The 22,346-nt window shown below is 42.9% G+C and overlaps 1 protein-coding gene across 4 annotated transcripts in view; it reads right to left on the minus strand.

Moving 5' to 3' along the window:
* CDK14 (cyclin dependent kinase 14) overlaps positions 1 to 22,346 on the minus strand; it is a 601,685-nt gene that overhangs the window by 79,242 nt on the left and 500,097 nt on the right. The window lies entirely within an intron of this gene.

A 22,346-nucleotide genomic window follows, 5' to 3' on the forward strand; every position in this document is an offset into this window, starting at 1 on the left:
CATTTTTCCCTATTGGGTATTATCTTTCCTCTCCTGCTCCCTCTAGTTACGTCTGCATCCTGCAACTTGCTAATGAGCTGGGGGCTTTTCGGTTCCAGGTGGCACCCCCCGCCTGGAAGTCATGACATTTCCCCATTTCGAATGCTGCTGGCATTTTTCGACAGCTCTTGCTAACTAGCCTCTTTGACCCGCGCTAAGAAGAGCTCATCGGATCGAATCTTCTGACCTGCCAATCATTCCGCCAAATGATCTTCACATTCACTCCCAAGGCAGAATAGGAAAAGGGAGAGCCAGCAAGAGAGCGCTAGAGAAAGAGAAGAAATATGAAGTAGGATATCTCGCTGCCTTCTATCTAATGAGAATACTTTAGTCTCTGAAGGCAGCTGATGCGCTGAAAAAAAAAAGAAAAAAAAAAAGAGAAGCTGGTGGGAAAATTAGGACGGTTCTTCAACGCTTGGGCTCCATAATTAGAATTCCTTCCCAAAACACAAATAATGCTGCAACTAACACCTTAGAGAGGTCTTTTATTTCCTCTTTCATTTTTTTATTTTTTATTATAAAACATCAGCATCTTTGTTCTGTATAAACATTAAAAAAATAGAAAAAAAAAAAAAAAAAAGATCTGCTTTTTTTATGTGCCGATAAACAAGGATTTTATAATACTGTTGTGATCCCAAGCAAAATCCCTAAGGAGATGCACGCGGTTTGGTAATTAATTTCTACCAATTTATGCTAGCATATTTTACATAGATAAAACGTGTATTACAAAATGACAGTGAGGTAGGCTGAGGAATATATCACTGCAAACAGCTGTCTCACTTTCATAAGGAAGAGAGAATTTGAGAATTTCCCTGTAAATAAAAGAGCAGGATGGAGGCTGGCTGTAAATATGGAAGAGAAGGGTTATTTTATTTTTTTATGCCCCCCCCCCCCCGATATATTTCTTTTTTGGCAGATGCTGCCACACATCATTTCGGCACCATGACAACAGCATACAAAATATTCTGGGTGCAGGGATAGAATTTTTCAGCAGCGGTGCTGAGATGAAGTATTAAAACTAAGAAGTACTGGAGGTTATGAAAGCTGACTTCACATGATCAATTCTTACAAAACTTAAAGAATGTTGTCACTGGGTTTCTGCAAGCCTGTTAACATAAAAATAAAAAAATATAAATAATTGAAGGGTTTGATTTAAAATATCAAATGAAAATATTTGTGAAAACAAAATGGTGGTTTAAAGTGATCCTGTTACCAGACTAGCATTACAGTAAACATATTCTTAAAATGCAGTAAATACATTTTAAATCAAATACTAGCCTCTGTAGATGCATGCATAGTGGAATAATTCAGTCCGAATATCAAATGAAAATATTTATGCAAAAAAAAAAAAAAAACACGTATGTTTAAAATGACCTCTAACCAGACCATGGAGATTACAGTATAGCCATATTCTTTCAATGCAATAAATAATCTTTAAGTCAAATACTAGTCTCTGTAGATGCAGGCAATGTGGAATAATTCATCCTGAATATAAAATGAAAATATTTATGCAAAAAAAAAAAAAACGTATGTTTAAAGTGACCTCTAACCAATATATGGAAATTACAGTATAACCATATTCTTTAAATGCAATAAATAAGCTTTAAATCAAAAAATAGCCTCTGTAGATGCAGGCACTGTGGAATTCATGCTGAATATCAAATGAAAATATTTATGCAAAAAAACAAAAACAAACAAAAAACGTATGATTAAAATGCCCTCTAACCAGACTATGGGAATTACAGTATTAACATATTCTTTAAATGCAGTAAATGAGCTCTATAATTCTATATAAAATTCTAGCCTCTGTAGATGTAGGCACTGTGAAACAATTCATCCTAAATATCAAATGAAAATATTTATGCAAAAAAAAAAGATGTTAAAAGTGACCTCTAACCAGTATTAACATATTCTTAAGATGCAGTAATGTATGTTATAATATAATATGTTTTAAATCGAGTCACCAGTCTATGTAGATGCAGGCACTGTGGGACCATTCATCCTCAATATCAAATAAAAATATTTAAGTGAAAACCAAAAAACTGAAGAAAAATTCGAACCTGTAACCAGACTATGGGCATTACAGTTTTAACATTCTTAAAATATCGTAAATATGCATTAAATCAAGCCACCAGCCTCTGCAGATGCAAACACTGTGGGACCATTCATCCTCAAAATTTCATAAAAGAAGCACTTAAGTAACTCCTCTGTTCCCGAGCCTTTCCGAGATCAGCCGAGCTGTCCTCTGGCCTTTCCCTGTGTTTCTGAGGCTCTCTGGCACCCCCCACCTCTGGCCACATGCGGTATTGCATGCCATTGAAGTCAATGCCGAACAAATTATTTTAGTTTCCATTGACTTCAATGGGGAAACTTTGATAGCTTTGATATGCGAGTACTTTGGATAACGAGCATTCTCCTGGAACGGATTATGCTTGTAATCTGAGGTTCCACTGTACTTACCTTATTCCTCTCTCCCAGAGGTTTTTTCCCAACTGTGAGTGAGTGCGTGAGTAACTTATATAGCGCTACAAATGTGAACTAAAATCGCCTCAAGGCGCTTTGCTTCCAGTGTTGTCCTGATCCTTCAGAAGAGGTGGGTCTTAAATTTTTTCCTGAAGGCCCGATGGTTTTCTTCCATGCGGATGTTCGCGGGTAGAGCGTTCTATAGCCGTAGTCCTTGGACTTCATTCTCCATTAGATTTGTAGCGGGTCTTGGGGATGTAGCCAATGTAGGGACCTCAGGGACAGGGTGATTGATTCCCAAGGTTTTTTTCCCGTTACCAGTCTGGATGCTGTGTTCTGGACGACTTGTAGATGCAAAATCTGGTATTTGGGTAGTCCTAGGTAGAGGGAGTTTGCGTAGTCGAGTCGGAAATAATGATTGATCCAACTACTACTGCTGTGTCCTCTTCCGTGATAAAGGGGATGAGTCTACGTAGCAGGCGGAGAAGATGGTGAGATCCGCTGACTACTGATCCTATTTGTGCGTCCATTGTCATGATGACTCCGAGGCTTTTGACTTTGGTGCTGGGGGTGATGGTTTGTCCAAAGATGGTGGGTGGTGTGCCTGTTTTCCTAGAGTTTTTCTTTCGGTTTGCGTGGAGAAAGAGAATTTCTGTTTTGGATCCATTAAGTGTGAGGGAGTTCTCTGTCATCCAATTATCGATCAATAAGCGGAAATTTTCCAGTGTGTGGTATTTTTTTTTTCCGGTGATGCAAAGGTAGAGTTGAGTGCCGTCAGCGTAGGAGTGAGAGCGCAGGTCATGTTTGCTGATGATTTTGAGGAGTGGGTGAAGGTAGATTTTGAAGAGCGACAGCTGTATGACCAGTCCCCCCAAAGGTGCTCCTTTGGGAGCATCAAATAGCAGAGAAGAGTGTCAGCTTTTGGCAATACTTCACCTTATTCATCCCCTCATAGACCAGCGATGGCGAACCTTGGCATCCCAGATGTTTTGGAACTACATTACCCATGATGCTCAACTACACTGTAGAGTGCATGAGCATTATGAGAAATGTAGTTTCAAAACATCTGGGGTGCCAAGGTTCGCAATCACTGTCCTAGAATAAACTAGCAAATAACCCCTGCAGTACGGGGGGAATGCAAGATACATTTTTTTGCTATGCTGAAGGTCAAATTTAAGGATTCTTCCAGAATAAGTCAAATGGAACTCAATCCTACAGCTCCTGTTTTTATTTCGTTTTTTTTTGGGGGGGGGGCTGCAAGTACAGATTAAAACATTCAATGGATTACTTGGGCCCTACTGTGCTTCACTGGCCAGACCCCAATTTGCCAAATAACCTAGACAACAGCAAGCCTCATTGTTTATAGAAGGTTATGGGAACTGGAGTCCATATTTCTACATCAACAGGCCCCCCAATAATTTGAGATTTCTTTTTTAAATAGTTGTATTCCAACACACTATGGATCCGTTACCATATCCAGGAAAATCAAACATTTACAGATATTGCTTTACATCTTCTTTTATTTTTCTTGTTTTCATATGAGCATTCTGTCATTATCTTCAACATTGTTTCAGTGTAAATCCCCTGGTTGATGTTGTGAATAGACATGTGCATTCGTTTTCATCCGAAAGCATTTTCGTCCGAATTTCAGGAGTTCTAAACACACGATAACGAATGTCCGAAATCCGAAAGATCAGACATAAAAAATGCTTTATTTTCGCTTCTTGGCGACAACAGTTCATTACTGATAGATTTCAACATGATGGTGACAATAGAGATCTGTGTCTATCGAATCTGCGGTTCAATGAGCCCAACCTATTAGTCCAAGATTCGACAGAGAAAAGATTTGACATTATAGAGACATGAAGATTCGACAGAGAGCGAAAAGATTCGACAGAGAGCGAAAAGATTCGACAGAGAGAGAAAAGATTCGACAGAGAGAGAAAAGATTCGACAGAGAAAAGATTCGACAGAGAGAAAAGATTCGACAGAGAGAAAAGATTCGACAGAGAGAAAAGATTCGACAGAGAGAAAAGATTCGACAGAGAGAAAAGATTCGACAGAGAGAGAAAAGATTCGACATTATAGTGACTTGAAGATTCGATATTGAGAGAAGAGAGTAGAGAGAAAAGAGTCGACATAGAGAGAAGAGATTTGACATTATAGAGACATGAAGATTCGACGAAGCAGCTAAAAACATACGATCGCCACCCATAGGCTATAGAAGAATTCAAATGTTGGCTGACTAGTAATAATTATTAATAAATATAATTATTACTAGTCATACAACATTAGAATTCTACTATGGCTTGAGGGCAGAGCATTAGACCGGAAATGAACGATTGGGGCGTCGGACAGTTTAGCTGCTTCATCGAATCTTCTTAGAAAATTCGACAGACACCATACGCTTTTAAATGACAGATTCGACCTTAATTAATTCGGATTTTCAGACAAATTCATTTTTTTAACAAAACAAAATAAATAAAAATGAATTTCAGAAGTAACTAAATAATTTTATTTTTTGGACGAAAACAAAATTCCTAGGGCTGTTACTGACCAAAAATTTTGTGTTCGATTAATCAATTTTCTTCAATCGATTAATCGACTAATTTCGATTAATTATAACGCACATACAGATCCAACTACTTTTAGCTGATCTCCTCCTTGCAGGCTGATTCCCAGTGCAGCTACCAACCACTGGAAAAATGGATAGCAGGATACAAAAAACACACAAAGGCAGCACTGGATGGGAATAGCATTAAAACTTTTATAATCTACAAGTAGGTAACAAAATAAATATTGCACTGGAGATAAAATCGATGTAGCTACATAAACTGTAAAAATGGTGCGAGTAATACCAAACAGTAGCAAAAGCAGTCCTAAAAACATGTAGCCAAGTATGACACTGGTATAAAAATGTGTACAACGATGCCACTGCTGAATCCAGATGAGGAGAGGTTAACATCAGTCCGTTGGCATGTAGATGTCCCGTGAAGGGAACTATCACAACTCCCAGTGGATGGTTGTAGAATCCCAGGTTGATAGAGGGAAGTGTAACAGCCCTTGCGTGTGGCAGATAGTAAGGTCCCGCCGGCATGCAGATATGAAGGCACAGCAAAGGAGCCCTTCAGATGGACACGGCAAGCCCCGCCGGTGTCTGTGACGTCACCGGATCTCCGACAGAACTCCCTGAAGGCCCGGAAGCTGGCGAAGAGGTGAGTACCAATCAAAATAATTTTGATCGATCAAAAAAATTTAAGATTAGTCGATGAATTAATAGTTAATTTCCACAGCCCTAAAAATTCCAAAACAAAATATTTCAGTGTGCACATGTCTAGTTGTGAAATGCTGTCTGTAGATGCCCTCGAATACAAGAAAGAAAGCATCCATGGAAACTAACTAGAGGCGCATGCTTACAGTCCTCAATCTGCCACAGGGATGTCAGGGATGCCACTCTTGAAATAACAACAAACTACTAGCCATCTGTCTTTCCTTCCCTTTGGATTCCTCATTGTTTTATTGATCAGTGCCTTCCATTTCCCATGCAGACTACAAATGAGTGATTTTCAAAACTGAAAGCTCCTGCCCAAGCATAAAGCAAGCTTGAAGAAAGCCGTGACATATCCTTTTATTTTTATAATGAAAGTGCATTCATTATTTAACACTACTTAATAAATAACATTGTTGTATCTGGGGTGGACAAATGGAGAACAGTTTTCCACATACTTCAATCTTCTATAAATGGTTCAAAATTCTGCTCACAAAACTTGCACATAAAAATACACTGTTCTCCAGTACACTCACAATAATGTATTTTGATTAAAGAACATATGCGTTTTCTTTTTATTTTAGTTACATGATAATCCTATCTATCTACCACTTGATTATACAATAAAGGCTCCTGAAGAAGCGGCTAAACCCGCGAAACATGTTGAGCAACAAATGAGTATTTCTGTGGATGTTCAATTGGGTAACAATAGGATGTAAAAATATTTTTTTCATGACTGTCATGATGCATTTGTCTCTTCTATGAATATGTTAACATACAGTATATACATTTTGTAATAAAATATTTTTGTAATTTCTTAAATTTGACTGTATGATCAGTTAATATACGGTACCATAACAGTCCACACACAGCCTCCTCCCAATCTTTAATGTTCTCAAGCAGTTTTTTAGAATATTAAATTTAACCTAACCTGAATCCAACTCCTAGCCCTAAACCTCTTCTCATTCCACAACATCAACCTAACCCTGAACTGCAATCTAAACCTATAACCCTACCCCATAAAATGAATGTCCAAACCAAACCTAACCTTTACATAACTTCTGATCTTAAACTAAACCTCAGCCTAGCCCCTAAACCTTGAAGTTAACCATTAGACACATTGTTTCCTACCAAAATCCTAAAACAAAAAGTAAAATTAATAGTATACTATAACAACAAATACTATAAAAACAATGAAGTATAAGGGCCCTTTCAATGGACTTGCACTTAGTGGGCTTCATTATCATCCGAGACAAACCAAACACCTGTCCCTGCCAAATCATCGCTAAGCAGCCTGCTCGATGCCACGTGAGCTCTTGAGGTTCTTTACTGTGTCATAGTGGGTCATACTCATCCCAGGCATGTGTACCACAATTTCCCTTTAATGGAAAGTCAGTGATCCACTAATAGTGGACTAACACTTTAAACAGTTGAGGAAAGTGGGAAGATAGCCCTGGACCCATAGGAATAGCTTACTGGTATTGGTAACTTAGGGCATGGAGCTCCAAACTATGGCCCTCCAACTGTTGCCGAACTAAACATCCCACAAGGCAGTTGACATTAATAGACATGACAGGGCATGATGGGAATTGTAGTTCCTGGACAACTGAAGGGCCATAGTTTGGAGACCTCTGACTTAGGGTACCGTTGTTAGTGTGAATGATCTGGTTCCTGGTCAGATGGCTTCTACACCTAACACACAAGTGCCCCAACACTGCTAAGAGGTCCCGATACAACTTTATTCCTTTAACAGACAGGGCTAATATCCCAAAAAGTAGCCAAAGCATTTCGAGAGTCAATCACCCCCTTTATCAGGGGTTGACTGGCATCAATGTTACCAAACCAGAATTGAACTGGACCTAGGTTTGTATTTTTTCCATTGATAAAGGCTCCCTTCAACGCCCCACTCGAACCTCCAAAACGTGTTGCCTACTTTGTTTGGATTGTATCCCTGACTTTTAATAGAATAATCAGGATCTCTTATCAGTGGTGGGGCACTTCAATTAAAATTTTCATTACACAATGCATTAAATACACTCTTTCACTTCCCAAAACAAACACAAAGCCTGTAAACACACAGTTAAAGTGGAACTTAACTCCAAAAAGGGAGTTAGTTAAAGCGGAGGTCCACCTTAAAAAGAAAAAAAAATGGCCAAAAGGGCACCAAAAAATTTGAATTTTTTATTCTTACCAGAATTGGCTGTTGCTAGGCAGATCATTCTAATCTGCCACTTCCTATTGCGCAGTGATCTTCTCTCTTCTCCTCCTCGGGTTGCCTCCTGGGAGATGGGGTGCGCTGTCTTCTGAGACCTGTGGGTGTCCCAGGAGACAATTGCCCATTCACAAATCACTGTGCGACTCGCACATGCGCAGTAGGAAACGGGCAGTGAAGCCGCAAGGCTTTCCCTTAGTGAGGATGGCGGCACCAGCACATGATCCGGATGGCGGGTCGGCCTCGGACAGCCGACATCGTGGGCACCCTGGACAGGTAATTGTGCTTATTAAAAGTCAGCAGCTACAGTGTTTGTAGCTGCTGACTTAAGTTGTTTTTTTTACACAGCTGGACCTCCGCTTTAAGTTTTTTTTCTGTGTTTATTTTTTTTATTATTCTTGTATTTGTTCCTGCCGCCATTCTGGCTAAGGCCAGAATGCCATTCCCCTGGTCCTGAAGCCTCCTGGGATACATAGGCTGGCCATACTTGGAATGAAATTCGGCCAGTTCAGCAGTGACCCGGGAAATTTCAATTCATCTCCTATGGGCATTGCTGCTTAACTTCTGTGAAACAGGGCTGTTGGAAAATGTTAACTCGATCAGCAGCTGCAGCCAACTCACTGCAAGGTTTACCAGCATATTCTGACAGCAGAAGGGACTGCACTTTTTTTATTTGATCAGCTGCTGCAGCGCTGATCGGTGTATTGTGACAGTGGATAGAATACAATAGCAGAGCAGAGAGGAGTCCTCCATCCTTCCCACATCACATTTCCCAGGAGGGTGGGCTCAGCTTGTCATCGGTAGCTCCTTTTTTTTTTTTTAATTCTCTCTTTTTATTCAAAAATGTGCTCTTGTGGTACACTCTATACTTTCAATCATATACAAAAGATATATTAAATATTAGAAAAAGCAATACCGGTGTAATTTTGGGCATCTCCGTGTTAGATGTATAAAATCCCCTTGATGTACTTTACACTTTGGGGGGAGTCTCTTCCCCCCCACTTATGCATATGTAATGGTGTTCTATATGCCCTATGCAAAATAAATAATTGTGAGAGTCTATGAGATGCAGATACCAATACTACCGGAATAGATTCTAAAGCTCTGTCCCACCGATTCTGGTCCAACCCCCTATATCTTCTACCCATTTACTACGGCATCTCAGAGTGGTATGATCCTGCACCATGGATAGCAGTTTCATATAAAATTCTGATAATCCTTTCAGATCATCCGTTCCAAGGACTTCCTCCATCAGGGGCTATGACACTATTGTGTTATTTGTTGTGCCTGCAAAGCGTGTCGGATCTGGAGGTATTGATAAAACCCCCTTGGGTTTAACTGGAATTCCTGACACAGCTGTTCGTATGTTTTTAATACCTTCCCCTCATACAGCCGTGCAAAAAAATAGATCTCTTTCTCTTTCCATAGGGTAAATCCCCTTAATTCCTGTAGTTCCGGGTATCTCGGATTATGCCAAATCGGCGTAAAAGGCAGCAAACCAGTTATCCCCAGAACTTTCCGAAACTCCCCCCATACCCTTTTAAGAAGAGTACAAATCGGAGCCGAGTATGGAATACTGGGCAAATCCATTTTCAGATGTGATGCTGCATCTAGTGTGGGGACAGATATAAACACCAGATTACATATAGGGTCCTCACTCTCCCCCCCCCAACCCGCCAGCTGCTGTAGCGCCTTGAATGAACCCAATGGGGCAGAAAACTGAAGAGTAGTGCAACGTTTCGGAATTTCCCGATGAAGGGGTCCCGTGTGGCTCCGAAACATTGCACTACACTGCTTTGTGATGTGATCATCCAAAAAAAAAAAACGTTTGGATGGAATTGAGGATCCTTGGTGTGCTGGTGAATATACACATATCGTATGGATTCTAGTATCCAGCTGGTGATCGCTACAAGCACCCAGCAGCCTAAAGAGCTTATTCCAGGAACGCGTGCGATGGGAATATGGACTGCAGAAAACTAAAGAGGACCAAGATGAAAACACAGGACCCAATGTATGTCAAATAAACAGCAGATCACAGCAGGAATCGCAGATTTTGCTGTGCATGTGAATATGTGTTTTGAAGAGAATATAGAAATAGGAGGGAGAAAAAAACATGGGGGATAGTTAAAGTGGAGGTTCCATCAAAAAAAATATTTTGCTTTGAACTGTAGCTTACGACTAAAAAAGAAAAAAAAAAATTTTTACTCATCTGGAAATGCCTGTTGCTATGCGGTCCCACAAAATCTGCCTTTGAAACCACCTAGGATTCTGACATCATCTCCCTCTAATGCTCCTGGGAAATGTGTGTCATCATTTCCCAGGATGCAGTGCGCTGTCCAATTATCACTCCCCATCCAAGACTTCCAGGAAGTAAGTGCCTGTAGGCTTCACAATGCCCACAAGCAAAATGACAACGGTGTAGATATAGTTTTATAAACTATCTTTTTTGAATATCTATGCAGATCGGCGGCGGATTGTAAAATAGTAAGTGACCAGATTTATATTATAAAAACGCAGGATGAAAGGACACTTTAAAAATGCTAATTGTGGTTGGAACTCCGCTTTAAGTAATCCTTCCCTCTGTTGATTTTCTGTACCTAATGTACTTCCAACTGTCCTCTACTGAGCACTTCCCCAGCCTTTGCTCCACTGCTGTGTCCCATAATAAAACAGAGGTAGTGGAAGGAATCAAAAAAGCCATAGTGAGACCAGGAGATCAACGCACTAGCACCTTTGCTGCCATTGTGCAATGTGCTGGGTGTTTAGTGTGTTCCAGCTTTAGTGGTTGGGCTCCTTCCAGTCATCTGCCCTTCATCTATTCATCAGCATACAGGTTCTCCCAATTGATGAGGTTCTTTCAATTTAAGAGTTGGGGTCTGCAGTATACAGGGAGCCTTGACGGGGCCTGCAGCTTACACATGTATTTGCAAATGCGTGCAACTAAACCCCTGTTTTTAACCCACTGTTAGACAGGTGAATTTGGTTGGTTGCTGACTGGTTGGTAAGTTGAGCTTGGAAATTCTTTGTTTGGTTTTTGACATGTGTCCGTCCTTCCAGTGCTCCTTGCTGTGAAGACCAGTTATATGTAGGGGCAGTGACCTTTTTTTGTTTTCATTTGTACCAGGAGATCATCATGCCTGGAAGTGTTGGAATCCTACGACTTGTCAGGAATAGGTATTTCTTCAATACAGCAAAATCTGATGGCACAGGTGGCGGAAGAGGTACTGCTTTATTTTTTAATTGATAGAGCTTCTTTAAATCTGTGCTAAAATGTTTGCAGCAAATATAACAATTTATTGTAGTGAAAAAATATTATTTGCCTTTTAAGCCACCTATTTATGCACCCGTCAAAGCAAAGCTTACCTAAACTGCTGCAAGCCGCAGTTTGGAAACATTCCCAAATACCACACAGCAGGCAGACCTCCGTGTGAATGGATCTTTCCCTGACAAAGGGCAGCTCATATGTGCTGAAGCCGAAAAATGCACAGGAAAGCTCATAGATGTGAATGGGCCCGAGGGGCCACGTGGGATATCCTGCCATTTCCGGAAGGTTGAGGAAGGCCTGTTGGGAGTCCCATAAAGGCAGCAGTTCAGAACTTCCTCTGATGTGCGTGTCATATTTATATAATGTGATGTGCATTCTAATGTCATGCAGACACTTCACCTCAAACAAGTGTCTTTCATGATAAGACATTCTGTTAGAAAAGCTCAGGGACCGTCTACTGGGACATGGCTGCTGTTCACGTATCAATAATGTATTGTGGTGCACATAGGACATGCTGTAATCCATCTCTTGTACAAAGAAACAGACAAACAAAATAAACATCAAAAGCCTTAAAAATTAATAAAGTACAATCGAAAAAAAAGAAATTCCAAGTCTGGTATTAGTACTGTGTGGTTGATCTAGGAACTACTGTGAAAATTGTTCTTCTAAAACTTAAATATATAATCCATTCACCAATAATGGCATGGCATGGCATTATACATCCATACAGTATGGAGAACTACCCAGCGCCAAAAAATAAAAATATGTAATCCATTCACCAATGATGGCATGGCACTATACCTAGTATCATAAGATACAACTGCGCATCAATCAATAGTATTTGAGTTCATCAGCTAACATCACATGCCATACGTTGCACCCTATAGTAGAGTGCTAGAGAAAGTAGGTACATTTAGGCTGGTTGCTAGGCCTGTTTGTTTTCATTCTGGGCTGGGAGTGGCTCAATGTAGCAGCTGGTGACTCACAGGTAGCATCACTTAGACTTCCCTCTTATTTCGAGAGCTTTCTGGAAGGTTCAGGAAAGAGAGGAGGAAAGGGGAGGTGGAGCTGCCTAGGTGTTCTAAGGAACCCTGACCAATCCCCAACTTAGAGAGAGAGAGAGAGAGAGAGAGACAGTGAGAGTGTGAAGGCTGTCGGGGTCTTTGAGGGAGCTCCCCAGTCTGGGGGGTGACCTTGGGCCTGGGCAACTTCAAGAAGATGTAAAGAAGTGCTGGACCGGAGGCACATGAGAGAGTAAGGAGACGACAGCAGGAGAGAGCACAACTAAGAGACTCCAGGGGGGAAAACTGGTCAGAGCCAAGAGGGCAGGTTAGTGAGGCACAGTCGGGAGGACTGGGGAAGCATGCCTGAGAAGACTGGGAGCTAGCAGTCTGAGATGGGTGCAGAACCAGAAGAGTGGACTGTGGTGAAAGGGGCGGCAGAGAGAGGCAGCTACAGCCAGGAGGGCTGGCAGGGCCTGAAGAGGAGTTACTGGGCTCAATAGCCATGTGTGTACGACAGTTGGCACCAGAGACTATTTTGCCACACTATAGGGGCCTGCGGTCCCTGCCTAAAAAGGGCAATTGCTAAAGGCCTGGCTGAGCCAGTGTCAGGCATAATCACTTTGTGTTAGCTGGTCCTAGAGATTAGAGAGGAAGCGATGTGCAGGAAGAGAAATGGAGAGTATATACTGGACTGTATATAGTGGTTTCAAGCAAGTTCTATCAATTCTATTGGGCATCCCATATTTCCCTTACCACATCCAAGTTCAATCCCTTCAATAAAAACAAATCATATGGACGGTTCTATATCAGAGTGTATGAGAGATGAATGCCGGGCTGGGCAGGGTGACAGGAGAACCACAATTCTCAGCAGCCCCTACGGGGGTACCGCTACACATACATAGGAACTTCTTGGAGCATCTTTTAACTGGTTAAGACCCGGACCATTATGCAGGTTAAGGACCTGGCCCCTTTTTGCGATTCGGCACTGCGTCGCTTTAACTGACAATTACGCGGTCATGCGACGTGGCTCCCAAACCAAATTGGCGTCCTTTTTTTCCCACAAATAGAGCTTTCATCTGATGGTATTTGATCACCTCTGTGGTTTTTATTTTTTGCGCTATAAACAGAAATAGAGCGACAATTTAAAAAAAAATATCTATTTTTTACTTTTTGCTATAATAAATATCCCCAAAGAACATATATTTCCCTCAGTTTAGGACGATACGTATTCTTCTACATATTTTTGGTAAAAAAAAAAAAAAAATCGCAATAAGTGTTTATTGATTGGTTTGCGCAACAGTTATAGCGTTACAAAATAGGGGATAGTTTTATGGCATTTTTATTATTTATTTTTTTACTAGTAATGGCGGCGATCAGCGATTTTTTTCATGACTGCGACATTATAGCGGACATATCAGACACTTTTGACACATTTTTGGGACCATTGTCGTTTTCATAGCGAAACGTGCTATAAAAATGCACTGATTACTGTGAAAATTACAATGGCAGTGATGGGGTTAACCACTAGGGGGCGCTGTAGGGGTTAAGTGTGACCTAATGTGTGTTTCTTACTGTAGGGGGGCGTGGCTGTAGGTGTGATGTCACTGATCGTTGTTCCCTATAACAGAGCGCGTCACAGAGCTTCGGTCCGGGTCGCGAGCACGCCGCCGTGCTCGCGACCCACGGCTGGGCTTCTTAAAGGGGACGTACATGTACGCCCTTGTGCCCAGCCATGCCATTCTATCGACATATATCGTCGTGCGGCGGTCCTTAAGTGGTTAAAGAGTATGTCTAGGCATTACATTACAATATACATTTCTGCTGTATACGCACATTTCCCCATATTTTATCCCTTTAAGTGCAGAAAAATCTCTATTGGTTTGCCAAAAACGGACTTGGCTCCTAAAGTGGAATTAAAGTCCTGCTTTTAAAAACTGAGAATACAGGATTTTATTACAAAGGAGACACGCACAGTCATCCCACTCTGGTCAATGAAGACGGCCATAGCCCGATATGTGGAAGAAGCCGGTCTCTCTTTTTTGTTTTTTCTCTCTTCCTTCTCTCCCTCTTTTTTACGTCTACTAATTACTTTAATGGTTTATGGTCTGGGGACGCAAAGATCTATGCACAAATATAAGTTTGAACGGCAAATAGGTACAAATTGTTTTATTGAGTTTGTTCATGAAGTTAAAAAGACGATTTTTGATGTTCAATCTTTATATGTGATTAAGTGTTTCGAGAAATAATGGTCCAATAAATGCTTTGAAACCCCCCCCCCCCCCATAAAAAAGTGCACCATGGGCAAATAAGATTGACTTGAGATTCTGGCTTTGCAGAGACTTTAAGAAACAATTGTTCTTAGGGGTGTTGGGCGGCACTAAAGAGGCACGTTTTTACCTCCTCCTTTGCAGGTACTTCTTTTATTCCAACTTCTTATATTTGCAAGTGTTGCTTTAAAATGAGAAATAAATGGAATAAAGAAGTGAGCTTCTCTCCCAGTAACAGTATAAAAACACAAATGACGCTCATCACCACTTTGTTTTCCGGCAGTTACTCCTTACCGTTCCTCACATCTGTGTTGCAAGTGGCATCATTTGCATTGGTAATTTGCATCATCTTTAGCCCCAGTTCTCTGTGCGGTAATTGAAATCAATTTTATGCAAATGGCCTTGTTAATATTACAGTCACATTGCTGTATTTAAATTCCACCCCTTTGGTGAAAATCGCCAAAAGCAAATATTTAAATTATTTTTATCAGCTCTATTTCGCCCCGAGGAGGTGAAATTTGTCTCGCCTATCAGCGAGTCATCACAAAAACTGTAAATTCCGAAACCACTGTACAAATTAAAATCATTCATGCTTTACTTTAAAAGTGCAGGATTTTTTTTTATTATTTCGGATTTAATGTAGTAAAAAAGGGATTTTTAATACAGCTTACCTGTAAAATCCTTTTCTTGGAGTACATCACGGGACACAGAGCGGCATATTCATTACTATATGGGTTATATGGAGTACCTTCAGGTGTTGACACTGGCAATCTCAAACAGGAAATGCCCCTCCCTATATAACCCCCTCCCATAGGAGGAGTACCTCAGTTTTGTAGCAAGCAGTATGCCTCCCAAAATGGTCCCCAAAAAGAGGGGTGGGAGCTCTGTGTCCCGTGATGTACTCCAAGAAAAGGATTTTACAGGTAAGCTGTATTAAAAATCCCTTTTTCTTTATCGTACATCACGGGACACAGAGCGGCATATTCATTACTATATGGGATGTCCCAAAGCAATGCTCACAATGAGGGGAGGGAGAACATCTCCAAGACAAAAGGATTTAATTTAGAGAAATACTCAAATCATAATAAATCCAACTTAGTTGAGAAAAATAATCTTAAATTTTAAATTTAACTCAAAAAAGAGGAGCCCCCGGAATCCGAGGGTCTCAAACTGCAGCCTGCAGCACTGCCTGCCCAAAGGCTGTATCAGACCTCCTTCTTACGTCCAACTGGTAGAATTTTGTAAACGTGTGGACAGAAGACCAGGTTGCCGCCTTGCAAACTTGAGCCATAGAGATCTGGTGGTGTGCTGCCCAGGAGGCGCCCATGGCCCTAGTAGAATGAGCCTTTAATGATACTGGAGGAGGCAACCCTTTCAAGCCGTAGGCCTGAGTGATTAATTGCTTAATCCACCTAGAAATGGTGGACTTTGCAGCTGCCTGCCCCTTCTTGGGCCCATCCGGTAATATGAACAGCACATCTGTTTTCCGGATCTTCTTTGTAGCTTTAAGATAGGCCTTCATGGCCCTGACGATATCCAAGGTATGCAGCAACCCTTCCTTTCTGGAAGTAGGTTTAGGGAAGAAGGATGGTAATACCAAATCCTGGTTCAAATGAAAACTGGATACAACCTTCGGTAGGAAGGAAGGATGAGGGCGGAGAACGACCCTGTCCTTGTGAAAAATAAGATATGGTTCCTTACAGGATAAGGCCGCCAGTTCCGATACTCTTCTTGCGGAAACTATGGCGACCAAAAATACTAACTTCCTTGTCGGTAAAACCAAAGGAATTTCAGCCAACGGCTCAAACGGTTGTTTCTGTAAACTTGACAGAACAAGGTTTAAATCCCACGGGCAAAGCAGGGATTTAACTGGAGGTTTGATACGTAAGACCCCTTGAAGGAAGGTCTTAACCAGCGAGTGGGTGGCCAGCGGCCGCTGAAACCACACTGACAGAGCAGAAATCTGTCCTTTGATTGTGCTTAATGCCAATCCTTTATCCACTCCTAGCTGGAGAAAACTTAAAACTCTATCAATGGTGAATTTGCGAGAAAGCCATCGCTTGGACTCACACCAGCCTACATAGGCCTTCCAGACCCTGTAATAAATCACCCTAGAGACCGGTTTCCTGGCTCTGATTAGGGTAGAGATTACTTTCTGAGACAGACCTCTACCCCTGAGAATCAGGGATTCAGCTTCCAGGCCGTCAAATTTAGATGCCGTAAGGCAGGGTGGAGGATCGGACCTTGCGATAGCAGGTCTGGCCGTAGAGGAAGAGTCCAAGGGTCTCCCACTACCATCCTTAAGATTAGTGAGTACCATGCCCTTCTGGGCCATGCTGGAGCTACCAGGATGACTGGTATGTGCTCCACCCGGATCCTGCGCAGCAGGCGGGGTAGTAACTGGAGCGGGGGAAACGCATAAAGAAGTTTGAACTGATGCCAAGGGCAAACCAACGCATCGGTTCCGCAGGCCATCGGATCCCTTGAGCGGGACATGAACCTGTCTAGCTTCTTGTTGAGTCTCGATGCCATGATATCCACGTCCGGCACTCCCCATCTTTGGCAGAGTGCTTGAAAGGTTTGTGGATGCAGAGACCATTCCCCCGGCAATAGAGTCTGGCGGCTTAAGAAGTCCGCCTGAAAGTTGTCCACTCCTGGAATGAATATTGCCGATATGCAGGGCACATGAGCCTCTGCCCATAGGAGAATCAAGCTCACCTCTCTCTGAGCGGCTTGACTCCTGGTTCCCCCTTGGTGATTTATGTATGCCACGGCCGTGGCATTGTCTGATTGAATTCTCACCGGGAACCCCTGCAATTTTGACGTCCAAGCCCTGAGGGCTAGTCGAGCAGCTCTGAGCTCCAAGATGTTGATGGGCAACTGCTTCTCTGGCGTTGCCCAAGTACTTTGGCGAGTGCAACCATCCAAAATTGCTCCCCAGCCCGTCAGGCTGGCGTCTGTGGTCACTATCTTCCAAGCCACTGGGCTGAAAGACTTCCCCTTCAGTAGATTCTGAGGGTCTAACCACCAACACAGACTTTGTCGGACTCTTGATAAGAGCGGCAACGGGATATCCAAGGCCTGTGGCCTTCTGCTCCATGCTGACAGGATGGCTGCCTGCAGGATGCGAGTGTGGCTCTGGGCGTATGGTACCGCCTCGAATGTGGCCACCATCTTGCCTAGTAACCTCATACATAGGCGAATAGTCGGTTCCTTCTTGCTTAGAACCAGTAGGATTAATTCCTTGATGGCTTTGACCTTCCTCAGAGGTAGAAACACTCTTTGTTGTTCTGTGTCTAATCTCATGCCGAGATATTCCAACTGCCTTGTGGGCAGGAAAGCTGACTTTTCTCGATTTAGGACCCAGCCGAACCTCTCGAGGTATTGGACCGTGAGGGCCACTGCTCGCTCCAAGCCAGGAGACGAGTGATCTATGACTAGGAGGTCGTCCAGGTATGCTAGGATCGTGACCCCTTGGATCCTTAGTTTGGCTAGGATTGGAGCTAGGACCTTCGTGAACACCCGGGGGGCCGTAGCCAACCCGAAGGGAAGCGCCACGAATTGGAAGTGACGCGAAGCCACCATGAAGCGTAGATATTTTTGATGTGGCTGATAAATTGGAAGATGAAGGTAGGCATCCTTTATGTCTATGGACGCCATGAAGTCGTCCTTTTGGAGTGTGGTAGCTGCTGACCGCACGGATTCCATCCGAAATGAGCGGATCTTTAGGTATGTATTTACCATCTTTAGGTCCAAAATTGGCCCGACATCTCCATTGGACTTCGGGATGATGAATAGGTTGGAGTAGAAACCTAGCCCCTGTTCCAGGACTGGTACCTCTACTATTACTTCCTGGGAAAGTAGATGATTTAATGCCGACATTAATGCGGCTCCTTTCTCCGGATCGTTTGGAATCCTCGACTCCTGGAAATGAAGAGGAGGAAACCTTAGGAAATCTAATTTGTAGCCCGTGGCCACGGAAGACCGTACCCACTCGTCGGGAATGCTGGCTTCCCAAACCTCTGAAAAGAGTCGCAGCCTTCCCCCCACCTTCGTGGGTGGGGGCGCCCCTTCATAAGGTCGGCTTGGGGGCTGGTTTTGCTGGTTTGCGAACCCACTGCTTTCTGCCTCTAGCAGCCTGTCCTTGTGATTTGCTGTTGAAGCCGAAGTTTGCTTTCGCAGGAGGCCGTCGATACTGTTTGGCATTAGAGGGCCCCTGCCCAGGGGAGTACTGTCGTTTAAACGCAGGCCCCTGAAACTTCCTCTTAGTTGGCAAGAGAGTACTTTTGCCATTTGAAATGGTTTGAATGTATTTATCTAGGTCTTCTCCGAAGAGTCGTCCTCCATGGAAGGGGAACCCTACCAGGAGCTTCTTGCATGGGGGCTCGGCCTCCCAGCTTTTTAACCATAAGAGTCTTCTCATATGGATAAGGGATAACGATAAACGTGACGCTTGCTGGATAGAATCCTTAATTGCGTCTACTGTAAAACATATGGCCCTAGGGACATCCGAAAATTCTTCTGCCTGCTGGGCAGGAATAAGTTTAAGCATCTGCTTAACTTGATCCGATAATGCTTGAGCAACCCCAATCGCAGCCACAGCTGGCTGTACTACTGCCCCAGCAGTAGTGAAGGAGTTCTTAAGTAGTGCTTCCAAGCGTTTATCAACTGGATCCTTGAATACCTGTATGTTTTCTACAGGGCATGTTAATGATTTGTTAATACATGAGATGGCTGCGTCCACTGCCGGAGTAGCCCATTTCTTGGAAAATTTATCTTCCATAGGATATAGGGCAGAGAATCTTTTAGGTGGTAAGAAGATTTTATCTGGCTTGTTCCAATCTTGGAACAAAACTCCCTCTAGTAGAGGGTGGATCGGAAATACTGCATTGCTTTGAGGCGCCCTCAGTGAGCCCAAAGCTGAAACCGTAGATACCTGGAGATCTGGTACTGGCAAGTTGAATGCATTATGGACCAAGTCCATTAAGGCTTGAATCCACCAGCTCTCCCCTTGGGAGACTGCTCCAGACTCCTCTGTATCCGGATCCTCGATCCCTGAACCTACTTGGTCCTTGTCCAAGAGGTCGTCCAATTCCCCTGAGGAAAGGACCTCCTCTTCTGAGGGTCCGCGCTCGGGCGACGGAGATCTATTCCGCTTACTGCCCCGCATAGCTGCGGCTATCATTTTTCCCATGCTTTTCTGCATCTCTTTTAAAGAGGTGAGTAATACCTCCTCCGTGACCATCTTAGGGTTGGACTGACCCGCGCCAGCTCCAGCCCCAGATCCCGATGGCCCCAAGGCTCCCTGTGGGGAAAGCAGCGGCATAGCTTTGTCCGAGACCTCAGACTCTCTGGGGGAATCCCCACCTCTTGTACCCTCTGACCCGGATGCCATGGTACAATACCGAGGTACACCTGCTAGCTTATTGGTACCTGGGACTATAAATAGTTAAATGCCCAAACACCTGTTTGGGGGATAAAAAATGCTTCCTCTCCCCTAGATGACACTTCTTTTTTTTTTTTTTTTTTTTTTCAAATCTAGGAAAGAAAAAACATTCTGTCCCCCTGAGTAGTATTGCAAGAAAAACTATGAGATGGAAAAGAAACAGCCTATTCCTAGGCTTGAAAACAGTCTTCTGAAGACTGCAATATTCTTTCTGGCCACTGTGTGTCCTCGGCGCCCCGTGCTGCCGTTCTGGTCTTTCCTCCCCAGTTCCAAAGTATTGAATGGAACAAACAAGGAAGGGCCGCCCCTTCCTTAAGCCACTGACCCGCCCTTCCCCCCCAGCAATCTCAAACAGGAAATGCCCCTCCCGATAGGGGGGGGGGGTTGGGAGGAAGGGACCTCTCTGCTCCAGCAAACTGCAGCCTGCAGCTTGGAACCACGAGGAGGTCAGCGTTTTGCCTCTGAGGAGGAAGACTGAATGGAGCATCGCCTGGAGGCTTGCAGGTAAGCATAGCTCTCTGACACACACATATACTTTTATATCACACAGGCCCCACTCAATGCTTTTCAACACTACAAGGGAGGTCACATTTTATGGGGAATAATACATATAGAGCCATCCTATCTTTATGATATGTGACTAGTTTGCCAGATGCAGTGCATAACTTTAGGCATGTCCCCTGTGACCCCCCAGAAAAAACCTGCTAAGAACCAAGTTCCGCAAGTTTTCCCCTCACTTACCTGCTCCATGCCGTAGGACTTTGCCAAGCAAGAGGCCCAATCTTCCCCCATCTCGGTGGGGATGTCTAGACCTTCAGGCCCTGGGTTCCTATGAAGGATCCACTGTCCTGGGCCCATATAGCACTCTGGCAACAGAAACATTAGGCACCCAAAGGTTTCTAAGTTCTGGGCCCAGGGTCCAGCTCTCTAAAAAGAAAAGCATTATGGGCTATACCCCAAGGGTTTGGGGTCCGGTTACTGACCACTTTAGCGCTGAGGCTTTTTTGGACAGAACCGGTTAGCTCACCTAATCCCAAGGATGCGGAGGCAAGCTAAACCATGACTAACACCTAAGACACTGGCGTAAAAACTGAGGTACTCCTCCTATGGGAGGGGGTTATATAGGGAGGGGCATTTCCTGTTTGAGATTGCCAGTGTCAACACCTGAAGGTACTCCATATAACCCATATAGTAATGAATATGCCGCTCTGTGTCCCGTGATGTACGATAAAGAAAACAAAACAATTTTTTAGGGGGAAATAATATTAGATTATAGATTTTCACATTTATTTGTAATTATAAAACAAAGATTCAGTTATTAAACATTAACAACAAACTGATTTACTGTATGTAGCATGGGTTTCCAGAACATTTGGGAACAAATATGTAAAAGTTTCAGGATATTATCAAAGAAAATATATTTAAAGGAAAACTCTAGCATATTTTTATACAGCATATTATATCATTATTGTATCTTAATAATTTATTAGCACTAAAATATTATTTTACCTAAGGGCTCAGCCACACTAGCGGCTGGGAGGTGGTAAAACCCTGCGGTTGAGTCATGGTTTTCATTGCCCCCTTACCACTCCACCTTTAGCGGCAGAGGCAGTGGCCAGGGTTGTACATATGCCACGGGCACGATGCTTTGCCTCACAATTACTTTGCTTTCAAAATAATGGGAGCACCCTGTAACCACATGCAATGCATGCGATTTTGGCACACATGCCCCTGTTGATGGCTTTTTTAGCCGAAACGCGTCGGGCACCGCTATGTTAGCACCCTATACTGCTTTTATATTTTCACGTGATTTTATGTAATATTTTTTACTTTTCAAATAAAACCTTCCAAGGTTTAAGTTTGATTTGCACCATCCGGAGCACTCTTCTTTTTATTTCCATGTCCAATTGCCCTACCTGTTCATTGAGGTTGGCCATCTGACCTGCATTACCTAATTACATCCGCCTGGTTCCTGGATTGGAGATATTTGTTCTACTAGGATTGATACAGCCACCACCACCCGGAGTAACCATCCTTGCAGAGTCCTAGGTCTGTTGAGAGCATCACGCCTTTCAGACATACTGTTTGTACGAACACGTAAGTCCACACCTGTCGGTAAGAGTACCCATTTATATATTCTTATGTTTTGGATGATGACTTCAGACAACTACATGGGATAATTATCCATTCACCTTCATTGATTTGAACTGTGCACTATATATCAGCTGGAGCAATCCACTAAGCTGTTTTGAGATTCAATATTTTGGACTTTTATTGTTTCATCACTAGACACCAGTGGTCAAGATTTTTATCATTGACCTTTTATTTCAGCGCTGCACTTTTGTTATATAAGAAGAATATGGCTCGAGAAGGAAGAAATAT

This window comes from Rana temporaria, chromosome 5 (genome assembly GCF_905171775.1).
Source record: "Rana temporaria chromosome 5, aRanTem1.1, whole genome shotgun sequence".
Taxonomy (NCBI): Eukaryota; Metazoa; Chordata; class Amphibia; order Anura; family Ranidae; genus Rana; species Rana temporaria.